The 26,969-nt window shown below is 46.6% G+C and overlaps 1 protein-coding gene across 2 annotated transcripts in view; it reads left to right on the forward strand.

Annotated features, from left to right (window-relative positions):
- Positions 1-220: 220 nt before the first annotated feature.
- Wdr37 (WD repeat domain 37) overlaps positions 221-26,969 on the forward strand; it is a 660,332-nt gene continuing 633,583 nt past the window's right edge. For both annotated transcript variants that reach the window (XM_068360758.1, XM_068360757.1), the window contains exon 1: positions 221-386. The gene's annotated coding sequence lies outside the window, so the exon portion shown is untranslated. The remainder of the gene's footprint in view (positions 387-26,969) is intronic.

Genomic DNA, 26,969 nt, shown 5'->3' on the forward strand with positions numbered 1-26,969 from the left:
TAGTGTTTTGATAATGTAATTTTTCAATTTTATAGGTAGCCTTGCGTATATTATGTTTGCAAGTTGTTTATTCTTTTCAACACGCCTCAAAACACATTTTACAGTGCTTATTATTTTTTACCACAAACTTTTATATAATTGTAAACATATTAAAGATTCGTGGATTTCCATCTACATTAGAGTGCATAGTGTCTGATTAGTGTTTATCTGAGAATGGAGTTTCGTTTCACCTTTAGTTACACTTAGGTGTTTATCAGACTGATTGTTGATTCTGTTGAATAAATCGATTTGGTTGAGTCCACTGACACTAGCTACAATTTTTAATTCTTCCCTTACCTGATTGCTGCCAAGTTATAAAAGGGCTGTGGTCAAGAAACAGTTTTTCAGTAAGTAATTCACCTTATTTACTTGGACGAAGAGTAGCCTAAGAGTTCATTAAGGCTAAGTAGTGGAAAGATGCTTCTTATAATCTGGATTTTTGCCCTTTTAATTATTAAATGTCTTAAAACCCTCCGAGTAATTACCTTTTCATATTGATAATGAATGGATGTTGATTTATTATATATTAACACTATTACTGTTTGGATAAACAATGAAATAAGGTGTGTGCAGTTGGCTGGAATGGTGTTAAAAGATTACTTTTCTAATCGATTTTCGGTAAAATTAAAGTTTCATTCAAACTCTGATATTCCATGTGAAAATGCATATTCTATCTTAGATAATGTACGTTTTAATGAATTTGACCCTTATTTCTTCCGCAAATAATCAGATTTAGAGATAACTGTTGATAACTACAAGAATGGGGTTCTACATTGGGAAAGCGGTGCCGGTTTAGTACGTGTCTTACCTTTTTTATTCTGGTTTAGCATGTGGCCTACCTATTTTATTCTGGTTTAGTATGTGGCCTACCTGGCTTGTTAGGTTAGGTTAGGTTAACTTAAGAGTTAGGCCACGCCACAAACAGATAGAATTTCGTAGGCCATATTCTAAAGGTAGGCCACATACTAAACCGTCCATGGGAAAGCTTAGATTTTGAGTGAGAAAATACAGAAAAATTGTAAAATAATAGAAGCTATCTAACCTAAACACACCTAGCTAACCTAACCTAGGAGAAAACGTATAAAATAAGAAAAGCTGTCTAACTTTAACACAACCCCCTAACCTAAGGGAAAATGTATAAAATAGCAGAAACTAACTAAACCACACCACCTAATCTAACCTTGTAGAAAACATGTAAAATAAGAGAAGCTGTCTAACCTAAACACACCCACCTAACCTAACCCCAGAGAAAACGTATAACATATAAACACAACTCCCTAGCCTAGCATAGGGGTTGAGTTCGCTTTCTTAGCTCCTCTGTCCCCTTACCTCACTTAGTAGGGTAGAAAACTTTACAAGTCAATATACATCTTTTAGTTTGCCACTTCGCGTACCTTAACACGTTAACCACATATTGAAACACCAATGTAGGCCTACCAAGCAGATGTTTCATTTGATGGGTATTGGTACAGTACATATGTGGCCTGAATAGCCCTTTTGAAAAACTTTCACAAACATGAGTATTTTAACAGTTTTTGTGTAAATTTCTCTTCATTATGACCGCAGATGTGTTGCAATGGTACGAGGTAATAAGTTCAAAATGATAAGGTAATAAGTTTACATGTAAATAGGAAAATACGGGCATCAAAAATATATATAAATTTTATTTACATTTTACCTCCCCATATATAAGCAATGCATTTGTTCCGACGTAGATACAAACCCTCCGCTATTTATAGGGTATACTTTCGGCGCAGCTGAAAGACGAGCCATGATTATTTTAGTGAGGGATAACTACCCCATCCGCTAGTTAGCGGGTGGGGGGTGGGGTAGACTGGCTACCCCGCTAACTCATATCTCTCGGCTGAGTAACCACTTTACTTTATGGCTCGGTAGAGGACGGACATGCTGCCCTTCTCTCCCGCAAAGACTTGCCTTGATAGTATTTCTGTTTTATTTTTTTTTGTTTCTCTTGTGTTTTCATTTATCTTACATATATATGAGTTTATATATGTATAAATGGAAATATACATTGTTAGATACTTGTAACTTTAATTACTGTTGACAACGTATCCGACTGCCTCCGCCGTAAGGGAGTTGTCATTGCCGCCCTACCCTGCGACTGATGGTCGGCAGGTTCTCAACACTGCTGTGTGTTTGTTTCATTACTGAATTAAAGTGTATAACAGTTCAGCTCCCTTTCGAGGAATTATCTTACAAGGAAGGTGACTTATTCCCCAAATAGTGTATTTTGTGCAACAGAGCATGAATTGTAATTGATCACAACTTCTTTTTTCACAGGTAGCAGCGACGTAGAACACAAGGCCGAGTGCTACGCCCGCCCTGTTCGTTATCCTGCGCTCCATGTGGTAGCTCGTGAGCTGCCCTCGTTACGAAGTAGCATTCGCTGTCAACCTTCAACTTGATGTTCCTCCTCCTCCTCCTCCTCCCTCGAGAGAGAGAAAGAGAGTGTGTGATTTTTTTTTATGCCTATGCTTTTTTCCCATAGAGCTGGGAGAAAGCTTTACTTAGGCTATGTCCTCTTGCGGGAGGACTTCTCTCTCGTTCGCGTGAGAGAGTTTCTTATGCCTACGCTTTTTTCCCATTTTAACTTGTCTTAGGCGATGTCCTTCTTTGGGAGGACTTCACTCTCGTTCGCGAGAGATATTGTTAAGCCTACGCTTTTTTCCCATAGAGCTGGGAGAAAGCTTGTATTTGGCTATGTCCTCCTTCGGGAGGACTTTTCTCTCGTTCGCGAGAGAGATATTTTACGTCTACGCTTTATTCCCATAGAGCTGGGAGAAAGCTTGTCTTAGGCGATCTCCTTCGGGAGAACTTCCCTCTCGCTCGCGAGAAATAACTTGTAGGAGTTTGCTGATCCACCAGGGGCGGTGGCAGAGCTTTCTCCGAAGCAGGTTATTCCTTTGGGGGAACGAGTCTCTCGTTCTCGAGAGAAGACCGCCTTTGGGCATCGGCGGTCCCCCGTTGCGCTTATGGTTCTCCTTCAGGGACGAAGCGAGAGCCTTATCTTGAGCGACATTCTCTTTCGGGAGAACAAACCTCTTATGCGGAGGTGTTATCTTTGAACCCGCTGGTCCTCCTTGATCCTTCGGGGTCTCGTTATGATCACCTTTTGGGCTGGCGTGATTGTTGAGCCTTCGGGCTCTCATCATGTGGATCCTGCAGGTTCTCATGACAGTATGAGTCCTTCAGGAGCGGATACTCCGCTTGGAACCTTCGGGTTTCAGTTACGCTGAACCTTTGGGCTCTCGTAACGATGGTAACGTTGAGCCTTTGGGAACTTGCGCCATCAATCACGCTGACCTTTCCGGGTCTCGTGACAGAGGAACCTCGGTTCTTCATTACGCTGATCCTTAGGGGTCTCGTAACATTAGTTATGCAGAACCGTTGGGCTCTCGTAACTTCAGTCACCCAGACACTTCGGTGTTTTGTGACAGGGAAACTTCGGTTTCTCGTTACGCTGACCCTTCGGGGTCTCGTAACATTAGTTACTCTGACCCCTTGGGCTCTCGTAACTTTAGTCACTCGGACACTTTGGTGTTTTGTGACAGGGAAACTTCGGTTTCCTGTTACGCTGAACCTTTGGGGTCTCGTAACATTAGTTATGCTGAATCCTTGGGCTCTCGTAACTTTAGTCACTGACTTTTCAGTGTTTTGTGACAAGGAAACTTCGGTTTCTCGTTACGCTGACCCTTCTGGGTCTCGTAACATTAGTTACATTGAACCCTTGGGCTCTTGTAACTTTAGTCACTCCGACACTTCGGTGTTTAGTGACAGGGAAACTTCGGTTTCTCGTTGCGCTTATCCTTCGGGGTCTCGCAACACAGGCTACGTTAGGCCTATGGTCTCTCGTGCCCTTAATCACGCTGATCCTTCCGGGTCTCGTGACAGAGAAACTTCCGTTTCTCGTTTGCGCTGACCCTTCGGGGTCTCACAACATAGTTCACACTGAACCTTTGGGTTCTCGTGATCATAGCCATAATTATATGACAGAGTTTGCGGGCTCTCGCTGTGTTGACCGTTCGCGCTCACACACCACAGGCTATCGTTAACGTAGTAGTGAGTACTCTCACCACACTGAGAGCTCCACGACCAACCTTTTGCGAGCATGGACGATCGGGCGCGCATGACCGGTTTGGCATGCACGACCAAACTGGTGCGGACGGCTGATGTGGCGCGCACGACCAATTTGGCGTGCACGACCAAATTGGCGCACACGACCGGATTGGCATGCACGACCAAATTGGCGCACACGGCCGATGTGGCGCACGTCCAATTTGGCGCGCAGGACCAAATTGGCGCTCACAACCGATGTGGCACGCAGTACCAAATTGGCGCTCACAACCGATGTGGCGCGCACGACCAAGTTGGCGTGCATGATCGGATTAGCGCGCACGCACGACCAACTTGGCACGCACGAACAACTAGGCGCATGCAATCAGTTGAAGTGCGCGATCAACTCTTATGACAGAGTTTTACGGACTCTCGTCCCGTGAATTGTTTGCGCGTGCCCATCGTCATCAAGAATTTTACTCTGATGACAGAGGGATGCCTGCTGCCTAAGGGTTTACGAATCTCTACAGGTAACTATGACACAGTTCCTTTGGGTCCTGGTCACGTAACACGATTCCTGAAAATTCCATCAGGAATCAGCGACAGAGTTCCTGCAGGTTCTCGGCACAACTTTCCTTAAGGTCGTAAGAAAGGAATTCACAAATAGATTCTGAACCCCTAGGTTCTCATCCGAATTTCTCGGTTTTCGCGATCCAGAGTTTTTCTGAAAACTCTATGGTCGACCTCTCCCCCCTACGGGATGGGTCTTCCAAAGGTGTGACTTGATACGTCACCCTACATTCCCAGCTGATTACTATATCAGCTTGTCTGGTTTCGCCAGCACCGATCCTTTCGTTTTCGAATGAACCACCAGCATCTTTCCTCCACCTTCCCACTTCGAGTGGTTTGGTTAGCAGACGGAAATGAGCGAAGAATTAAAAAATTCTTTACATTCCAGTTCATTTCCCCTGGCAGGCCTTGCCTGATTTAGACTAGTTTTCTCACTAGAGAGGAAGCATTCGATGGCAACCCTTTCGGGTAAACTGTCGATGGCAATTATGTCTGGCATTCTTGAAGCAAACTCCCACATACGAGACCACCCTTTTCGGGAGACTCGTTTCCGAGAAGTTTTTACAGAACTTCAATGGGTGTTGTTAAAACTTCATGAAGGCCGTAGGCTGTCCCGGAGCATGCGCTCTAGCCAAGACAAAACTGCGAGGTTATTTTCTTAAACTTGGTTCTACCGTTTGATGGAGACAGCCTTCCCCATCATTGTATCATGGGTATAACGACTTGCCCTTTACACGATAGGCTTCCGAGACATTTTATTCTATCCTTACAGGGTTATTGTTTCAAACAATTAGTCCCAAAGAAACGTTGTTAGCTGACGTTAAAAGAACGATAGCAACAGCGTGGGCAACTTTTCATTACTTTCGCGAACGTTTCAAACTCCGCCCACAGGTAACCAGACATCCGTTTCTGTGTAATGAACACTGGCTAGCCCCTCACATAAAGAGGAGGGGTAAAGCAAAGGGGAAATGATCGCCTCTATACCTGTATACAGTATTTTGTTTGAGAACATGTTCTCTCTCATTCAAGAAAATATTACAGCTAGTCAACGATCAAAATTCTTTTAGCAATAATGTTGCGATTCGTCGCGCATACATTATTCCCGCAACTGGATTCGTTGCAAACTTTTCCTGGAGGCAGAGAATACGCATGGACAAGTACATATATGCGTACAAGCGATCTTTCTGCCAATATTGTTGTATATTTATATCCCTTACTGAAACCAGGTTATTCAGTACATTACATGGCTACTTTCCTGTAACCAGACATACGGCATTTACGTTCTGCCTCCTTATAGGCATTTTTTCCTTTCCTCCGATCGGAAGTCTTAATCTCCTACAAAGGCTTTGGCTGGAAACTTCTCATAAGCATATCTGCTCCCTAGTGGGGAACATTTAATATAAATGCTAGGTTACCGATCGGAGACGGAGAAGTACGTACGTTTTTTGTCCCAAGAAGGAGAAACCTCCTTTACGAAGGTTTTCAACGCTCTCCAACTGAGTTCCGGACACGACTTTTATGTCGAACTACGCATGTATGCTTGTCATGCCCACGGTTCGGTGTTACTACTCCGTAGTAGACTTATGCTCTTTACCCACCCAACAATAGATTGATGATACGTCTCAATCCCCTCTTGAGTTTGGTTGGATGCGTTCGGTGATTACCGTACAGTCTCTTGTCCGGAAAACGATCTCTATGGAGATTCGCTATTATAACATAAGCTGTACTGATTAACTGGTTTTCTGGTTGATATCGGTCTTATTCGGCCAACCACACTGGTTTAGTGGCAGTTGGAGGGAGAACAGGCTGTTCCCCTTTGTTGCAAGAATGTGCAATTAGTTACACATCTCGACATCATCCCGAGATGTGTTTATTGCTATGTACTCCCCCCCCCCACCTCACCGCTGGACAGTCTGCGGATGAGCTTCTGCAAAGAGGCCTGTCTTCTCGTCTTCGCTCTGGATCTGATGCTCTCTTAAATGCATCAAAAGAGAGGGGAGGGGGGCATATGCTGCACCATTCCAGCCTTGTCTGTTTGCCCGATTCAGAAAGGTGACAGCATTCACCTCTCTTAGAGAACCATCTAGCAGTAGAAGCCTCAGATGGACAGAGGACAACTAGTTGCCACCATCTGCTTGCGTCATTCCTGGTACAGGGATGTGCTTTAAAACCACCCAGATATTGGGCTCCTAGTGTCTTGGAATCATCTTGTATCCCACAAAGTCTTAACTTTGTGAGGTCCCCGACTGTGGTTATGCTCGCAGCGGCCCTGATCTTCAGGCTCCCACTCGACCGTTCCCCAGTCCCGGAACACCAGGCCCTCAAACAAGATGTATTCCAAGATCGGTGGGGTGGCCTAGAGGTGTGCCTTGTTTTTTTCCCCCCCCATTCGGTCTGGTGAAAAAGTCCTCAGCCAAGTCAGGATAAGCAAGATCTTATCAATAGCTTTGCTATGGCATCCCACAGAATGGTTCCCAGACCTTCTGCAGCCCCTGACGGAGCTCCAATGGCTTCGCTATGGCAACCTGCAGAATGGTTCCCGGACCTTCTACAGCTCCTGACAGAGTTCCGAGGGATCTTCCTCCAGGGCACAATCTTCCAAACAGCCACATGCTAACACTTTCCTAAGCCGTAGCTTTGCTTCGACTACTCGCCTGGGACGATCCTACTCTACCCCTCTCAGAGAGGCCTTTCGCAACAAGTTACGGAAAAGATGTCTAGGCACCTCAGACACTTTTCAGCGTCGGTCTTCTAGGCGAAGTGTTCGGTCCTTTGTGACTGATGTCGTGGAAGGGGATTCTCTCCCATCGATGCCTTTAGTTATACAAGTGTGAGATAACTTGTCCCCCGTCGGATCTCAACCTCCTCCTGGGAACGCAGTTCGGGTCCTTCAGTCTCTGAAGGCCCCTCTCTACGAACCGTATGCCCAGCAGCAGATCGCTTCTTTACAGGGAAGACGGCCTTTCTACTCATTTGGGCTTTGAGTTAGTGTGTTGTATGATCCATCTTCTGATGTCTCCTACCCTAGGAGACGGGGAGAAGTAATCCTCAGCGGCGTCCCTGAGTGGATTGCCAAGACTCAAATCCGAGTGTGCTGTACTTTAGGTGCAGCCCATTTCGAATAAAGAATCTTCGTTCGGTAACCAAAAACTCATCAACTGGGGTTTTACCCAGTGAAGAGTCTATGGGGTTACCTTAAAAGAACGATATCAGCTCGCCCCCATGGGTCGGCACTGTTGACCAGCACGGGGAAGGTCAAGAGGAGGACCTCAAGGATTTCCTTCCCCTCTGGGGTCGGAAGGCAATTGAGGTTACTCTCAATCTAGACTCTCCTCCATCCTAAGACCCAGAGCTCGTAACGTCAGTGGCGTTGCTACGTCCCTGGCGTTCAAGAAACTACTTTGTGGTACAGATACTTCAAGTGGGCATGTGGAAGCGTCAATCGACCTTCACGGCCCACTACCTGCAAAGACGTAACCCACAAGAAAATGGAGACCTTTTCCATTGGTTCTGTGGTGGTCGCACAACAAATGGTTTAAACACCTCAGGCTCCTTGATGGACAAGTAGCAGAGGGTTGAAGACTGAGGCTACCCGGATTAGTCTGAGGTAAATGAGTAAGAATGCCTAGCTCCTTTCTTCTTTTCACCTTCTCCCCTCTGGGGAAAACAGCTCCGCAAGCCTCAGCACAGCTGACCTTACCTCGCTGCTGGTAAGACCCATTTCCCTTGTGCCTCCTAAGTACATTATAGAAGAATACTTTGTTACGTCCCCAATACCTTTTAAAGGGAGGGTATTGGGTAAGTCTTTAGGAACAATAGGTTTTGTACTCGAGTTCCTATGTTAAAGACAAGCCACACTGTTAGTTCCACTCACACACAAGCTTCTGCAGGCCGCTATCAGTGCATTACCTCATATCGGCACATGATTTTAGCGAGGTTAGGGTCAATTCTACTATCGATCACAGATCGAAATAGAGAGGACCCCGGGTCATGACCAAGGCCAGTTGGTGAGGACTTCCTCCCTCCTAAGAGTATGTCCCCCTATAAATAGCGGAGGGTTTGTATCTACGTCAGAACAAATAACAAATTTTTAAGTAATTTGTATTTTTCCTAGTATACAAACCTGGAGCTGTTTATACAAATTGGCCTGCCACGCTGTCCCCCGAGAAGTCCTGCCATAAAGAAAAGTGGTTACTCAGCTGAGAGGTGTGATTGAGTGGGGTAGCCAGTCTACCCTACCCGCTAACTAGCGGATGGGGTAGTTATCTATCACTAAAATTATCATGGCTCGTCTTTCAGCTGCGCCGAAAGTATACCCTATAAATAGCTCCAGGTTTGTATACTAGGAAAAATACAAATTACTTACAAATTTGTTATTTTTTAACAGTAATCAACTGTAGAGGAAAATGTCCCTCATACTAAATAATGAACAATTAACTATAAGTTGCTAATGAATAAAAAATTTTCTTTCATAACAATAAAAAATAATATAACATGCAGATGTTTCAATGTTGCCTATCGGTACTTCTGTGGCCCGAATACCTCGTTCCTTAAACTTTTACAAACACGTTTAATGTGCGACAAGTGTACCAAAATTTTTATCAACACAAACACACAAACTGTTTGTTTCTGTGCAAATAAAAACTTTGCTTTCATAACAGAAGAAAAATGATGCAAAAGATCACTACTTATTGATTAGAAATTACATTATATTAATGTTTTATTTCTATTGAAAAAAAAAGAAAAAAGAAAATTTTTGATAGTTTTCTCATGCATAGGGAACTGGTACATATGTAAACCAACCAATGCATGGTGCATTGGTGTAACAAAATATTAGTGTTCCGTGATTCGGAATCAATGTGTAACATGACACTCTAACAATGTTACACAGGTCTTCTCTCGGTAAAAGTCCAACAGACACTGGCGAGATGCTTGAGTAAAGGTACTGCTGGACAGGGGAGAGAGAGCCGAGTGGCCAGACGTAATTAACATGTTAAATAGAATCAAAAGTTGCAGACATGGAAGGTTAGGATCCATTGTAATATTCATGAAAATTTCCAATAACCTCAAAATATGAGAAACAGACCATAGACGAGCGATGCTTTATTTCTGACACAGGCAAAGTACATTGACCTGTGCGGACGGCAGTGTAGCGAGGTGACTGACCGACTGCGAACAGGTGAAAAATGCGGGTCATTTGTGTTTTCTTACAATAAATGTGAAAGCCCACGCTTGACATATAATAATGAAATGTATATAGAAATAAAGGGCAGATGATTCTGCGCCGGACTGAATAAATAATATATACAGAAAAATATATACAAAGATGATAATATTGCTGCAAGCGTTGTAGGACGTTGTCCTTACAGCTACTCCCCCCCCAAGACAATTATTAAAAGGGGGACATTTTAATGATTGTATGAAAGAGATACATAATAAACATATGCGCTTTTAGTCTCTGTATCGAGACGGGGGTTGCAGGCATCCCCTTTATCGGGACACTAGCGCTGGAGGGTCATTATCTCCGCCTTGTGCATCAGGCGGTTGCAGGATGCCGCCCTGGTGTTGCAACCTGGGGGGTTCAACTGCTGGTTGCGGTTTCCTTGGACCATGTGTGGGCGGCCTTCTTGTGTCTTCTGTTTTATTCTGGTGAGGCACTCGTGGGCGCTGCCCTTGCTGCTCGGGTATGTTGTCCTCGTCTTCTGTGTGAGCAGGCTTTAATCTGTCCACGGTCAACCAGTCTTCTGCTCCCTGGACCATGATCTTGAATGCCTTATTTGTCCTCTCCAGCACACAATACGGCCCCATGTACGGATGGGAGAGTGGGGGCCGGTGACCATCTTGTCTGACAAAGATGTAAGGGCAGGTGTCCAGCGAGGCCAGCTTGAAACGTTTCGTCCTGTCCGTGTAAGTTTTGTGACACGACGTGAATTTTCCTGCCCTTTCCAGCAGCCGGGCGAAGCTGACGTCTTCGGTGTCTGGATTGGTAGGGAAAAACTTTCCAGGGACCACGAGCGTCTCCCCATGGACTTTTTCTGCTGAAGATGCATCGACATTTGCTTTTGGAGCCGTTCGATGGCCAATGAGGACCCAGGGGAGTTTCTTGACCCAATGCTCGTCCTTGCATCAGGCCATTAGGGCCGCCTTCAGGTACCGATGGCTCCTTTCGACCATGCCGTTGGCTTCAGGGTTGTAGGCAGGCATGCTGTGCAGGTTGGTCCCCATCAGGCGGGCGAGGGATGTCCACAGGTCTGAGGTGAAGGTGGGCCCCCTGTCAGTTGTCATGTCGTCTGGGACCGCGAAACGGCTGACCCAGCTTGAGAGAAGGGCCTGGGCAGAGGCTTCCGTTGATGCTTCGGTCATGGGTGTTGCTTCCAGCCACCTTGTTGATTGATTGATGATTGTGCGGAGGTATCTTGCGTTGCCTGAGGGTGGTAAGGGCCCCACAACGTCGACGTGGATGTGTCCGAAACGTCGCTTATGTTGTGGGAAATTGCCGACTCCTGACTCAGTGTGGCGGCCAACCTTGCTGGTCTGACACGCTGTGCATGCACGCGCCCACTCGCGTAAGTCCTTCCTTATTCCCGGCCACACGAACTTGTCAGTCATCATATTGGTGGTGGTCCTTGATGAGGGGTGGGAGAGGCCGTGTATGACGTCGAATACCAGCCATTGCCTCGATGGTTGGATAAAAGGTCGAGGACGACCTGTGCTGGTATCGCAGAGCAGGGTGAGACCGTTAGGATGTAACTTGACGTCTTCCCACTGAAGGGAGGTTGAGGGGCGATGTCCTCAGAGTTGATGCAGATCCTCGAGAGGGCATTGGCCTCCGGGTTCTTTTTTCCTGGGACATAGCTGATGGTACAGCCGAACTTGGAGATGGCCGCCAGATGTCGTTGCTGTCGGGCGGACCATGCATCCCCAGGCTTGGTGAAAGCGTGGACCAGAGGCTGGTGCTCCGTCTGAATTGCGAATGAGATTCCCTCCAGCAGGTACTTGAAATGCCTGACGGCGGCGGATACTGCCAGCAGCTCGCGGTTGAAGGTGCTGTATCGTGTCTCAGGTGGTTTCAACGTCCTGCTAAAGAAGGCGAGGGGTTTGGGGCTCATTGTTAACCAACTGTTCCAGGACGGCGCCGCATGTGACGTTACTGGCGTCCGGTGCCCAGGGGTCCTGGTAGGCCAGGGTTGTGGCCTGGGGAGGGCGGTCTTTGTCTGCTTGAATGCTTTTTGTTGAGGAGGACCCCACGGTAGTTTCTTCGGTTTCCCCTTCAGGACGTTGAGGAGGGGCGTCATCACGCTGTTGGGCAGGAACCTCCAGTAGTAGTTAGCCATGCCAATGAACTCTTGAAGGGACAAGGGACTTCACGGAGGTCGGTGCCGGGAACTTGTTTACGGCCTCCACCTTCAATATCATGAGGCGCACGCCCCTTTTTGAGAGTTCGTGTCCCAGGAACTCCACCTTCTCCGCCCCGAATGTGCACTTGTCGAAGCGTATCACAAGACCATTCTCCTGCAATCGCTTCAGAACCGTCCTCACGTGCCCCAGGTGGTCCTCCCGTGTTTTGGAGAACTCGGGGATGTCGTTGATGTAGACAGCGCAGAAGGGAAGGTCCCCTGGAATGCTGTCCATTACACGCTGGAAGGTCGCTCCTTCGTTTCTCAGGCCGGACGTTGAATAGGAAGAAACGTAGGACCCGAATGGGGTGATGATGGCCGTCTTCGGGATGCACGGTAACCTGAAAATAAGACTTCAGGAGATCCATTTTAGAAAAAATAGTGGCCCCGTGGAGGGCCCCGGTGAGATCCTGCATATTGGGCAAGGGTAGTGGTCGGGTCGTGACCAGATTTAAGCATCTATAATCACCGCAAGGCCTCCAACTCCCGTCGGGTTTCTTGACCATGTGCAGTGGAGAAGCCCATGGGCTGGACACCTTCTTGCAAATTCCCATGCGCTCCATCTCTTGGAAGGCGCGCTTGGTGTCTTTTAGCTTCTGCGGTTGGAGGCGTCTAAACCTGCAATTGGTTGGGGGGCCCGTTGTTGAGATGGTTAAATATCCTATGCTTGGCGGGGACCCCTTCCAGTTGGCGAAGCTCGAGTTTGAAGATTTCTGGGAATTCCTGCAGCAGGTGGCTATATTCGTTGGGCATGACTGAACACACCCTGGGAAGGCTGGGCCCGCTGGAGAGGTGGTGGGACCGGTATGAATCATGGTCGACTACTTGTTTGTGACGCTAATCTACCAGCAGTCCGTGGTGAGCAAGAAAATCGGCTCCCAGGAGGGGCACCTTGACGTCTGTGATCAGGAAAGGCCAGTCGTAATCCCGGCCCATGATGGATATCTTCAGTGTCCTCGTCCCGTAACAGGTGATGGGGCTGCCGTTTGCGGGGATAAGGGCGGCCCTGTCGTCTGATGGGAGGCTGTTGTCATCCTTCGAGGGCGGGAAAGTCGACACTGTAGCGCCGGTATCCACCAGGAACCTTTTTCCTGAATTGACGTCCAGGATGTAGAAGCCTGTGTGATCGGGCCTCTCCTGCTCCACGGTTGCTTGCAGATGCGGTTGCCCACCTAGTCTTTTTTGGATGGGCGCATGGCTCGACGCACTTCCGTGCCTCTTTCCCCCATACTCGGTGGAAATAGCACCATCTGGGAAAGTCAGGACCCTTGTGGTAGTTGACTTCCCGTTGGTGCAGTTTCTCCTGCTGTAGAGGCTGCTGGCATTGCTGGTGCTGTCGATGTGGTGGGGGACAAGAGCGGGAGTTCTGGAATCTCCCGCTGTGGACTGCGTTGACCCCCACCTCGTGCAGGTGAAGTTTCTTGGCCTTCTCAACCAATGATGGCGTGTCCAGGTCCGGAGAAAGATCTCCCTTGACAGGCTCATCTCCCTGGGCCGCTAATCGCTGTTGAGCGTGTTCAGCTGGAGGAGGTCCAGTTCGTCCCAGGCTGCCGAGGGACAGGTGTTGCTGAGGGGCGTCGTCATCAGGTCGAGGGCGCGCTGGGCCCCCAGGGGTACCAGGAGGTCGTAGATCTCCGTCAGTTTCGTTTTTAGGTCGCAGTACCTCATGGATCCCTGCCTCTATTTCAGCCAGAAGGAAATCCTTTTAAAAGCGTCTGGTGTCAACATTAGCATCACCATATCTGCTTTTTTTATCTCATTGATAATGTTTGCCAGTGTGAAGTGGGACTCGGCACGCTGGAACCATACCGTTGATGCGTCCGGTGTGAAGGAAGGCAGTAGCAATTTATGTCCCATCGACATTTATGTGGCCGTTTGTGTTATTATCCCGCCGTGCCCTTCGATTGCAAGGGGCGAGGTACTGTCGACTTCTGATTCTGTCATCTGACCCCACTCTCCGAAACTTGGTAGTGAATGGTATTAAGTCGCTAACGGAGTAGGAATTCCAAGTATCGAGTATTCGTTAATTGCCATGGCAAAACTGCTTTTGGAAACCCAAAAACGCAAACTGATTTGCGCCGTAATTAGTCCGTTAGTGGCTTTGGGGTATGTGAAGTTGCGAGCCCAAACGATTTCTGTCAAAATCGCCGTTGTAAGTCCGTTTAGTCCGATGCCAAATTGCAAAAACGCAAAATGTCAAAACGCAAAAGAACTTGCACCGTAATTATTCTGTTAACAGCGTTGAGATGAATGGAGTCGCAAGCCCAAACAAATTTTCATTTATTTTCTTTTTTTTTTTCTTTTTGAAATTGCCGTTGTAAGTCTGTTAAGGGAAACTCCTGGTTCTGGAGAGGGAGGTCTCAACCTTCCAGACTCACCAGTGGTAGCTTATACACCCCCCCCCCCGCCGGAACCCCCCCGGAACCCCCCCAAGCGGCGGCGCGAGCCCTAAACCACGCCCCCTTGGGCGGAGTTACCAGGGACGAGCGGGTTGACTCGGCAATGGAAGTCACATTTCTGAAGTTGACTTCGGCACAGAACGTTCTCCTCTTTTCCCTCCCTCTGCTCCCAACATATATTTGCTGGTTTTCATTATTCTGCACTCAGCAACCAGAGTAATATCTCAGCCCACGGCTTAATTATGGCTAGGCAAATTCTTACCTCCGTGGAGGTGCATCGGCTTAGTGAAGACTTCAGCGAAGAGGAGAACGTAATCAGTAACGAAAAACGAACACAATCGACTGCAGGAAGTGATATGCCATCTAATTCTGATATTGTAAATATGTTACTCCAACAGAATCAAACTCTCATGAAAATTATTCAGAAAAGGTAAGGTTTTAAATTCTGTTTACAACAAAAACGTCATATGGAAAGCACCTGATTTAGACTCATGACGTCACAAATGCAAATGGCGGCCCCCATACGTAAGTTTGTTATGATTTGAATACTTAGAGCAGGCATTTCCGAACATAGCGTAAGTAGCTTAAGCAAAGCATGTGCATGATTACAACACGAATAATTGGAGTAAACAAACTAAATACTCCAATTTATATATATAACAAAATTATAACTAGGTATACAAAACAAATTGCTTGCCTGACACATCAAAAGCACGCAGCTTAATAGGCAGTATTCTAGACCACAGGTAAGTTCGAGTTTACATTTCTCGCTTTAAACCTATCGACACTAGCCTAGGCCCTGGGGGGCGATCTGATAAGGGTTACATATGAGGCAGGTCTAGATTATTAATAATAACAGATATAAACTTATCATTCACTTAAATATGGCACTGAATTAACCTAAGAGGGCTATTTGAGTCGTGAACCCCATTGCCTGACTTCAGCCTTCTAGGTCCGCTGCTGTCCATATTTACTATACCTGTTGAACAAACATTTAAATTAATCTATGGTAAATAATTCACTGATATTAAAACATTCATCTCGGCAGAAGTGGTTCACCTGCTAAGAAGAATGAGGCTCGCCTTCCTACTAAGCGCTCAAGACGATCACCTGAATTACCTGAAAGTGCAAATTTAGACCTCTTTTCCTTTTATGATAATGGAGATGAAAGTGACTACGAGGATTTCAACCTTCTTACCTTCCATAAACCCATTCCTTCATATATTTCCACCAATTTCAAAGCTGAACCATCTTTTCATAGAGAAGGGAAAATTCAATTGAATAATTCACTAGTAGCATTAACTTTCAGTGAAGGCCATAGTGATAACCATGATAAATTCTTTGTTAGTAGTCAAAATAAGGAGTTCTCAGACTTTTTTGAATTAATTAATACTCCAAAGTTGAGTTTCTGGCCTGAAGGTAAGGTATTTGATGACAGCTACAAGAGAGAATTTTTTTATGAGATAGAAAATATTAAAATGAGTATTTCTGCCTTTCAAGGGCATGCAGCACTGGCACACATTGTATACCCCTCCAAAGTAAATGACATTGATTTTTTGTCCAAGATTATTATTGGTCCCCTAAGAAGGAGCATAGACCTCATACAAAATTTGATAAGAAATTTCAGAAGCAGAGCACTTCCTAGATACCTCAAGGAAGAGATAAGAGATCTTATAATCAAAGCAGACATTAAAGAAGTTTGGAATTTAACTGAAGACCAAAAATCAGCCATTGCCTGCTTTCACAAGGGTCCCCTCCTCAGAGGAGGGGCAGCAAACTTCAGGGGTAGGAAATTCAACTTTGGGGGCAGATTTCAGGGAAGAAGGTTCAGTTTCCTTAAAGGTAACCCTAACTTTAGATTCAAGTCTCAGCCGCTTAGAAGAGGTAATAGGCGAGGTGGGTACAGGGGGGGGGGGAGGTCACAAAATGGACAAGCTAGTAGTTCAGGAGCCAGAGAAAAGAAAGACCCTAGAAATTGAGCCATGCTCCGCACCAGTTCAAAGAGAGATTTTTTCAGCACCAGTATTTTATGCACCAGTTGATAACGATGTTTACTCTGCACCAGTTAATAATGAGCTTTGCTCAGCACCAGTTAATGAGCTTTGCTCAGCACCAGTTAATAACGAGCTTTGCTCAGCACCAGTTGTTAATGAGCTTTGCTCAGCACCAGATAATAATGAGCTTTGCTCTGCACCAGACCATCATGACATTGGGCCAAATGCTATTAATCAAGATAGAAGTAAAGAGACCTTGCCTTTGGCCTCAAACCCAATGAATAACTCCTCCCAGAGCCCCCCAGAGAATAGGATAGGTAAGTCATTACTAAACAATATTGATAGTTGGAGAAAGCTTCCTAATGCCTCTTTTGCTTGTAAAATTATCAATGAAGGGGTGAGAATTCCATTTAATAATAAACTAAAAGCCCAGAGGTCATTAAAAAGAACAGGTAAAGATAGATTTTATTCAATTAACAAGCGTAAAATATTGGAAAGAGAATGTGACAGACTGCTAAAACTAGGTGTCATAGAGCAGATCCCCAGAACTTTTACTACTCCAACCACATATTTTATAAATTAAAACCAGATGGAACAGTACGACTAATCTTTGACATGAAGGTGCTCAACACCATGATTAAAAAACCTTCTTTTACCATACTCAAGGCCAATACTATATTTCCCTATCTACATCTAAACTCTTGGGCCTGCAAACTAGATTTAAAAGATGCTTATTGGCACATTCCATTACATGCAAGTAGCCAGAAATTTCTAACCTTCAAACTAGGTAAAAAGAAGTTCAAATGGACTGTGATACCCTTTGGACTAAAGACAGCACCTTATATTTTTTCAAAGATAATGTACACGGTGATCAAGTATATTAGAACTTCATATAACATCTTAATATTCAATTATCTTGATGACATTCTTATATTAGCAAAAGATTATTTAAAATGTGAAAATCACATTCAGCTAGTCATTAAGATCTTGTCAGACTTAGGATGGAATATCTCACTTAAAAAATCTACAATTGAACCGACTCAAAGAATTGAATTTTTAGGAGTGCATTACAATATGATTAAGAAAACTATGAATCCCAGTGGGAAAAACATAGAGAAGTGTGTCGAATTGGCCAAAGCTTTCTCCAACTCTGTTAAATCTGACCTGCATTCCTATCAAATGTTAATCGGAGCTTTGAATTTCAGTGCATCCTATACAAGCTTGGGAAGATTCCATCTTAAATATCTCCACAGATACCACAGTTATTTTAATTCAGGTTACAAAATCATTCCCCACACCTTCAAAAAATACCTAAAGCCATGGGAACAGAGACAAATGTACAGAGGGGTTAACATTCCAAAACCACAAATAGATGCAGAACTTTTCACTGACGCTTCCAACCAGGGTTGGGGAGGTGCATTAGTAATAGCGGGTAATATGCTCTCAATAAATGGAACTTGGACAAATGAAGAATCCTTCCTTCACATCAATGTAAGAGAGTTATTAGCTTGCTTCTATTCTTTGGAACACTTCACCACAAGGTTATACAACAAGGTAGTCTTAATACATGTTGATTCAAAGGTTACTAATTGTTGGCTAAGGAAACAGGGTAGTATCAGAAACAAGTTAGCTCATGAACTGGTCAGGAAAATACTTAGTACCATGAAGGATCACAACATACAGATAAATTCCAGATGGATCAGGGGAGTAAGTAACACCATCGCAGACTCACTTTCCAGGGACCTGGGTTCCATTCACACAGAAACTTCCCTCAGTGACAGTCTATTCTCCTTAATCTGCTCTGACTTCAATTTCACCCCGGAAATAGATCTGTTCTCAAATGGCTTCAATACCAAGTGCAAAAAGTTTTGTTCATCTCTTCCAAACCAAAAAGCCATCAGCAATAATGCACTTACGATTAGCTGGAAGGGATCAACACCTCTCTATGCCTTTCCACCAGGATTCTTACTTCACAAAGTAGTTTTTAAAATCTATAAAGAATGCAATAATAACATGCTTTTCTGCACCATATCGCAGGGGACGGAACCATGGATTCCATTAGTGAGGTCAGTCGCGAAGCAGCACAAACGATATACTGTGAAGATCGAAGACTACCAGATAGTTCTCAAGGATTGTATCTCACCCTCAGCAAAGCTCCAATCAACTTTGATCGCCTTCAAAATTTAAAGGATCAGCTCCCTAATGTCTTTCCTTCTGAGGTTTGCTCCAAAATTGGTGTCAGCTTGAGGGACAGCTCCTTGCACAAGTATGAAAACCTATATAACATTTTTAAAAGTTTCATTCACAAGGAGTATGGAAGAGACAACAAATTCCCCCTGCTAGCAATTATTTTATTTTTCAATCACCTTATAGACAAGGGACTGTCTTACAATACCCTGAAGAGCTACAGAGCAGCTTTAGGTCCTATCTTGTCAGGTTATTTCCCAGGTTACTGTCTTGCAGAAGACAAATATGTCAAAGCAATGATATCGGGAGTTAATAGAAGGAAGCCTAAAAATTCTCACCAGTTCCCTGGCTGGGATCTAGACAAAGTAATCTCGTTTCTCAACACGACGAGGGATAACTCTACCTTACTACTGACAAAGAAAACCTTGTTCCTAGTAGCCTTAGCTTGCCCTTTAAGAGCAAATCAATTTAACAATCTCTGCATTTCCAGGAGCACCTTCACCCCAGAACACATTGTCTTACGGAACCACCCTAAGTTCATGGCCAAAAACCAAAAGAACAACTACACGCCAATAGAGATCAGCTTTAGGAAGCTTCCTAACAGACCAAAAATATGTCCAGTCAGACAATTGAACTTCTATTTGGAATACACAAACAAAGTCTGTATGGAAAGAAACATAGACAGGAAAGACCACATATGGCTAGATGAACACTTCAAGATAATGTCTTTACAAAAAATGAGACAACTTTTTAGGGAGTGCATTTTCAGAGCCGACCCAAATGCAACTAAACAGTCAATGAATTTCCACTCTATAAGGGGTCAAGCTTCATCAAGACTGCTATACAATGGAGTATCTATACAAGAAATCATGTCCAGAATGAATTGGAGAAGCGACTCTGTCTTCAGCTCTTACTATGCTCTCCTCGGCTTACAGGGAGCTTTCGATGCTGTGGTCGCTGGACTTCATCTTCAAGCTCCCTGAAGCATCTGCCTAGCTACCACTGGTGAGTCCGGAAGGTTGAGACCTCCCTCTCCAGAACTGTAAGTTTACTTGTGAACGAAGGTTCTGGAGTGGGAGGTGAGACCTTCCGGACTCAAGGTCTAGGTCACCCTCCAACCCTTCCCCCGTGAGCCAAGGAGACCATGTACTTAGGAGGGAATATTCTAACAACTTCATAATTCAACAGAGTAGGTTATATACAAGAACACACACATACAATCACTATTATTCCACAGAAAACAAACTAGCTGGAATCTTTCAATATTCATATCAACCAAGAGAGCACAAGAAGATTGAATTTACTAGTAAAAAGACCTTTATGTCCAACAATTTGCACATTCACAGTAATTCCTTCATAACTTGCACAACCAAGGTAAGCTCAACCACTTCTGTGTTATTTTTTGTTCTATTACAACTTCAAAAATGTGACTTCCATTGCCGAGTCAACCCGCTCGTCCCTGGTAACTCCGCCCAAGGGGGCGTGGTTTAGGGCTCGCGCCGCCGCTTGGGGGGGTTCCGGGGGGGGGGGTGTATAAGCTACCACCTTCGTTCACAAGTAAACTTACAGGTCACCAGTTGTGAGGGTTCGAGATGACAGACCATAGACAAGTGATGCTTTATTTCTGACACGGGCGAAGTACATTGACCTGTGCGGACAGCAGTGTAGCAAGGTGACTGACCGACCGCGAACAGGGGAAAAATGCGGGGCATTTGTGTTTCCTACCGTTAACATTACAATAAATATGAAAGCCCACGCTTGACATATAATAATGAAATGTATATAGAAATGAAGGGCGGATGATTCTGCGCTGGACTGAATAAATAGTATGTACAGGAAAATATATACAGAGATGATAATATTGCTGCAAGCATTGTTTTGGACGTTGTCCTACAGTCTAAACAAGGGAATCCATGGTAGTCAACTGACACACACTTTTTAGAAGTGCGAATGAATTCCAAAATTTGCTGTTAATTGGGTAACCTTGAAACAAAGCAACCAATCATATTTCAGCATTTTTACCTTACCCATAATTCATAACCAAAAACATAGAATGATCAGGCATTTTTCCTTACCATTCATTGACAAAAAGCAAAATGCCAACAGAAGAAAAACTTACTCCACTTTGATGGGTGCTTTTCCAGTCCCATACAGCAGGGGAACCCCTCTCTCTACAGGACCTCCACTGTCGTTTTACCTTGTTCTTTCAGAGTATTTAACGTTTCATATCGCGTATTGTTCATTTATTGTTAAATCGTCACTGTTGAATGACTGATGAAATAAGAAAGTCTTCAGTTTCCCCTTGAAGAACTTAATGTCTTCAATCATTCGGATGTCTCGTGGGAGCTTATATAGTCTCGGGGCCGCATATTTAAAGGCTCTGGAGCCTGCAGTAAACATATATCTAGGTTCCAATAGTTTAAAGCCATCTGTAACTATTCTCGTGTCGACACGAGTTGTTGGCTGCGCAATATGTAACAATTCTCTTAAGTATTTTGGATGACCGGTTCTGATAACTTGGTGGGTTATAGTACATATTTTGAATTTAATTCTCGCTTTAATCGGCAGCCAGTGTAAATCAATTAGTATAGGGTTGATCCTTTCTCTAGGTGGGACACCTTTTATCTGTCTTGCTCCTCTGTTTATGTGTTATGTGTTGTAATTTCTTAAGTTGCACTTTTGGTAAATTGTAATAGATGGAGTTGTAGTAGTCAATCCTGTTAATAACACTATTTAGCACAAGTCTCTGTACAAAATTTTGGTCCATATATTTTTTTATAAACATAATTTGTTCCATAACTGGAATACAAACAACGCTATTTATCAGGAATATTACTTTCGGCGTAGCTGAAATGACGAGCCATTAAAGTTTAGCGAGGGTTAACTACCAACACTGCTAGTTAGTGGGGGGTAGCTTGCTATTGCTCCCACTCACACACCTGTGATTTAGTTCACTTTACTTTTGGCTTGGATGGTGAACGGATGTTGCTGCTTTTCATCCTTTGCCTTTATTTGGACTGCCATTAATCTGTTTTTGCTTTTTCTTTTTCTAGTGTGTTTGTGAGTTGACTTCTGCAACCATACGCACCTGCCCTGGACTCACCGGCCGGCCCTGTGGAACCTTTATGTCGGCGGTGGAGACCGATCCCCACACCCTTTGTCCCACCTGCAGAGGTCAATGGTGTGATAGTGATAAGTATAATGAGTGTAGGGAGTAGTCTTCCTCCCAGTGAGAGAGGTTTGGGCGACGGCGAAGAAGAAGTCTAAGCGGTATAGTTCTGCTTCGAAGGGAGGAAAACCTAAGGCCTCCTCTTCCGTCTCCCGACCCTCCTCCGAAGCTCCTACTCGTTCGGTCTCTTCCGAGAGACCGTCGAGTAGTAGTGTAGACCAATCTAATGTCGCCCAACCCTGGTCCTCGAGAAATGGTGTTGCTTCCCTTAGCAAAGCGGCCCCACCTCTCCCCTTGGGTGAGGCCTTGTCACTAACTTCCTTATTACAGGTTTGGTCGTCCTTGAGGTCTTGGGTCCGCCCTCCAAGGACGCATTGCTGCAGATCATCCGCAAGGGTGCTAGTGTGCAGCAGTCATGGTCGCCGTCATAGGTAGGTCCTCCGGCCCTTGTTGACGTTGTGGTGTCAGAGGTGTCGCCTATGATCTCGTCTGACTCCTCTGCTCCTCGAGACTCTCCAGCTGTTGCTGCTGGCTTAGTTTCCCCCGTTCCTGAACATCCTTCGAAGGGGAAACTAAGTCTAACATTCTGTCTCTCCTGCGAGTGTTTCTCCCCCTTAGGGGAGTTCACTCACAGAGACTCCTCTTCGGAGGACTGCAGCGGCGTACGGTCAGCTTGCTGATCCAACGGCCCTTAGAGGGCACCTTCGTCGAAAAGCTCGCCCTCCACCATGCCTTAGAGGTCTCCCTTCACCATCGGTGAAAAGGCGCCTCTTCGGCTCTTCTGCTTCGTCGTCGCAGCCTTCACCTGCAGAGGAGCCTCCGCTGCAGTCATCTTCAGTGCCTGGACCTGCTACTAGTCCTCTGACTTCGGTCCTGGACCTTTCTGCAGATCGTTCGCGATCTCCATCGGTGGATGCTCGCCCTTCAAAAGGGCACATCCCGGTTCCTGATCAACCATCCATCAGACCTGCTCACCAGTGCTCTCCCGCACACCAGCACTCGCTTGCGCGCCAATATTTTCCTGCACGCCCGCGCTCTCTTACGCGCCATTACTCTCCTGCGTGCGTGCGCCATCATTTGCATACACGCACGAACCAGCGCTCACCTGCGTGCCAGCGCTTTCCTAAGCACCAGCGCGCCAGGTATCTACCACGCGCACGCACCAAGACATGCACACCTGACACTCGCATGCGTAAACACATGCGTGCCAACACTCGCCAGCAAGCCAGCTCTCGCCCGCGCGCCACCATTCGTTCGCGCGCGCAAGCCAACTCTCGCCCATGCGCCAGCTCTCACCTGCGCGCCAACTTTCACCTGCACGCAAGCCAACATTCTCCCACACGGCCAATACTCTTCTGCGCACGCGCCAACGTTAGCCCGCGCATCAGGCACGTGCACAGGAACTGCACCCGGTTAAGTCATCATCGCCTCACTCACCTCCCCGCAAACGCATTTCAGCATGCCTATCGGGAAAAGGGGAACAAGCTTCCGCAGAGGGGTTCAGGATCCCGAAACTGCCTTCTTCTTAGGCGGACCCACCTATTACGGTAACTCCTCGTAGGGAACCTTCAGTCCCTTTCTCTTCAGGGGATCTGTCTGACAGTGTATCGGTCAGTCAGCAGCCATGGTTCAGTGCCCTAGTCAGAGCTGTGGCACAGGCCTTCAATCCTGCCTTGTCTGGCCACTCGTCAGAGCAGCCTATAGCTCCAGACTCTCTACACGGAACCATGGCTTCCTCCACCCCATTGAAGAGGAAAAGAGGAGTTTCCAACGCGGTCACTTCCTCGAGGGTGAAACTGACTCTGGTCAAGCCATCAAGGCTAGTCCCTCCGGTATCTCCCCAGGGATACTCTCCCACCTCACCTTTACCAAGGGAGTCGCGTGAGGAAAGGACCTCCTCCATTCTCGCGTCGGAGGAAACCTCCCTTCACGCTGAGAGTTCCCTACTGTTAGAGAGCAGGAAGGACACAGCATCTAGGCCTTCCTCGGACGACTGGCTAATCCTAGCAGACTCGGTGTCAACCCTTCTTCAACACCGAGGCAAACTTCTGAGACTTTGCCAAGATCTGGGGATCACGGTAAATCTTGAGAAGTCATCCCTGCTTCCTACAGATAGACTGGTATACATAGGCATGATATTAGACACCAATATCCACAAACCCTTCCCATCAGACGACAGAATATCAAGGCTTAGGAAGGTCGCAAGACCCTTCCTCAGATGAGAAGAACTTCCAGCCCTGACACGTCTCCTCGGTCACCTTTCATCACTGGCCCATCTAGTTTCTAATGGTCACCTCAGGATAAGATCCCTCCAGTGGTGACTCAAGTCCCGGTGGAATCAGACTCTTGATTCCCTGGACATCCGGATCCCCATGGGGTCAGCGGAACTGACGGACCTCGAGTGGTGTGTGGCAGACGAGAATCTACGAAAGGGAGTGGATCTCTCGTCCTCCCCCCGGATTTGATGCTGTTCTCAGACGCTTCAAAAAAAGGCTGGGGGTCCCATGTGCTGCACCACACGACCTCAGGCCTCTGGTCAGAGTTAGAAGAGTACCTCCACATAAATCTCCTAGAGATGAAGGCCGTCTTTCTGGCCCTTCAACAGTTCCAACAGTTCTTGGCGGGCCACTCAGTGGTGGTGATGAGCGACAACACCACAGTAGTGGCTTACATCAACAAGCAAGGAGGTACTTTTTTGCAGCACCTATCCCATCTAGCAGTAGAGATACTGAGATGTGCCGAGATCCACTCGATACCACTATTGTCACGCTTCATTCCAGGCAAAAGGAATGTGCTCGCCGACAACCTGAGCAGAGCATCTCAGATAGTGAGTACTGAGTGGTTTTTGAATCATCTAGTAGCCAACAAAGTCCTGACTTTGTGGGGTTCTCCGACAGTGGACCTCTTTGCAACGGCCCTGAACTTCAGGCTCCCGTTGTAATGTTCCCCAGTCCCAGACCCCAAGGCTCTCTGGCAAGATGCATTCCTACAACGGTGGGACAACATCGACATTTACGCCTTTCCCCCGTTCTGTCTGATGAGGAGGGTACTCAACAAGACCAGAACATCGCTCAACCTTTCAATGACCTTCATAGCTCCGTTATGGCATCACGCAGAATGGTTTCTGGACCTTCTGCAACTCCTAACGGAGCCACCAAGAGAACTCCCTCCACGACACGATCTACTCAAACAACCACATGCCAACATATTCCACAAAGCTGTAGCTTCACTACGACTTCACGCCTGTAGACTATCAGCACCTCCTCTCTCTGAGAGGATTTTTGCGACAAGTTGCGATCAGGATGTCTGGACACCTGCGAAAGTCATCAGCAGCAGTGTACCAGGCAAAGTGGAAAATTTTGTGTGGTTGGTGTCATGGAAGGGGTATCTCTCCTCTCGATGCCACTATTTTAGCAATAGCGGAGTTCCTCGTATATTTGCATGAAGAAATGTGCCTGTCAGTCTTGGCGGTAAAAGGCTATCGCTCAGCCTTAAGCCTTGCATTTAGACTGAAAGGAATGGACATTTCATCATTTCTAGAACTTTCCTTACTCATACGGAGTTATGAACTTACCTGTCCTCAGTCTGAAGTGAGACCACCCCCATGGAACATAGTTCGAGTTCTCAAGTCTCTTAAGAGATCTCCCTATGAACCATTACGCCAGGCAACAGATCGCCACCTAACTTGGAAGACGGTATTCCTGCTAGCTTTGGCTTCGGCCAAACGAGTCGGTGAACTTCATGGTCTCTCATACGACATTGCCCCATTCAAGGGGATGGGGAGAGGTAACTTTCAGCTTCGTCTCCAAGTTTATTGCTGACTCAGAACCCGGGAGTAGCAGATCCACGATTCGACTCCTTCCTGATTTCGAGTCTTCGTTCTGTAACAGATGACCCTGATTATCTCTTACTCTACCGAGTGAGGAATTTGAGGCTGTACCTTAAGGTCTTGGAGTCTTTGGACTCCTTCCGAGGAAGGAGGTAAGACTCCAACATGGAAGGCCTAGATGTTGTGTCCTTCCTGCTCTCTGACGGTAGGGAACTCTCAGCGTGAAGGGAGGTTTCCTCCGACGCGAGAATGGAGGAGGTCCTTTCCTCACGCGATTCCCTTGGTAAAGGTGAGGTGGGAGAGTATCCCTGGGTAGATACTGGAGGGACTAGCCTTGATGGCCTGACCGGAGTCAGTTTCACCCTCGAGGAAGTGACCGCGTCGGAAACTCCTCTTTTCCTCTTCAATGGGGTGGAGGAAGCCATGGTTCCGTGTTGAGAGTCTGGAGCTATAGGCTGCTCTGACGAGCGGCCAGCCAGGGCAGGATTGAAGGCCTGTGCCACAGCTCTGACTAGGGCACTGAACCATGGCTGCTGACTGACCGATACACTGTCAGACAGATCCCCTGAAGAGAAAGGGACCGAAGGCTCCCTACGAGGAGTTACTGTAATAGGGGGTCCGCCTTAGGAGAAGGCAGTTTCGGGATCCTGAACCCCTCTGCAGAAGCCTGTTCCCCTTTTCCCGATGGGCGTGCTGAAATGCGTTTGCGGGGAGGGGACTGAGGTGATAATGACCTGGCCGGTTGCAGTTCCTGTACACGTGCCTGATGCGCGGGCAAACGTTGGCGCGCACGCAGGAGAGTATTGGCCGCGCGGGAGCGTATTGGCGCGCATGCGCGAGAAGTTGGCACACAGATGAGAGCTGGCGCGCAGGTGAAAGCCGCCTCATGGACGAGAGTTGGCTTGCGCGCGTGAACGAATGGTGGCACGCGGGCGAGAGTTTGCTCGCTGGCAAGTGTTGGCACGCACGTATCTTGGTGCGTGCGCGTGGGAGAGATCTGGTGCGCAGGAGAGTGCTGGTGCTTAGGAGAACGCTGACACACAGGTGAGCGCTGGTTTGCGCGTAAGGGCGGGTGATAGTGCACGCGCGTAGGCGAGTGATGGCACGTAAGAGAGCGCTGGCGTGCAGGAGCTGGATGACGTGCAGGCGAGTGCTGGCGCAGGAGAGCGCTGGCGCGCACGAGCGCCCTGGCGCGCAGGAGAGTACTGGCGCACAGGAGAATGCTGGCGCTTAGGTGAGTACTGGCGTGCTGAAGAGTGCTGGCGCGAAGGAGAGTGCTGGCGCGCAGGAGAGCACCGGTGTGTAGGAGAT

The sequence above is a fragment of the Palaemon carinicauda genome, chromosome 37 (assembly GCF_036898095.1).
Source record: "Palaemon carinicauda isolate YSFRI2023 chromosome 37, ASM3689809v2, whole genome shotgun sequence".
Classification (NCBI taxonomy): domain Eukaryota; kingdom Metazoa; phylum Arthropoda; class Malacostraca; order Decapoda; family Palaemonidae; genus Palaemon; species Palaemon carinicauda.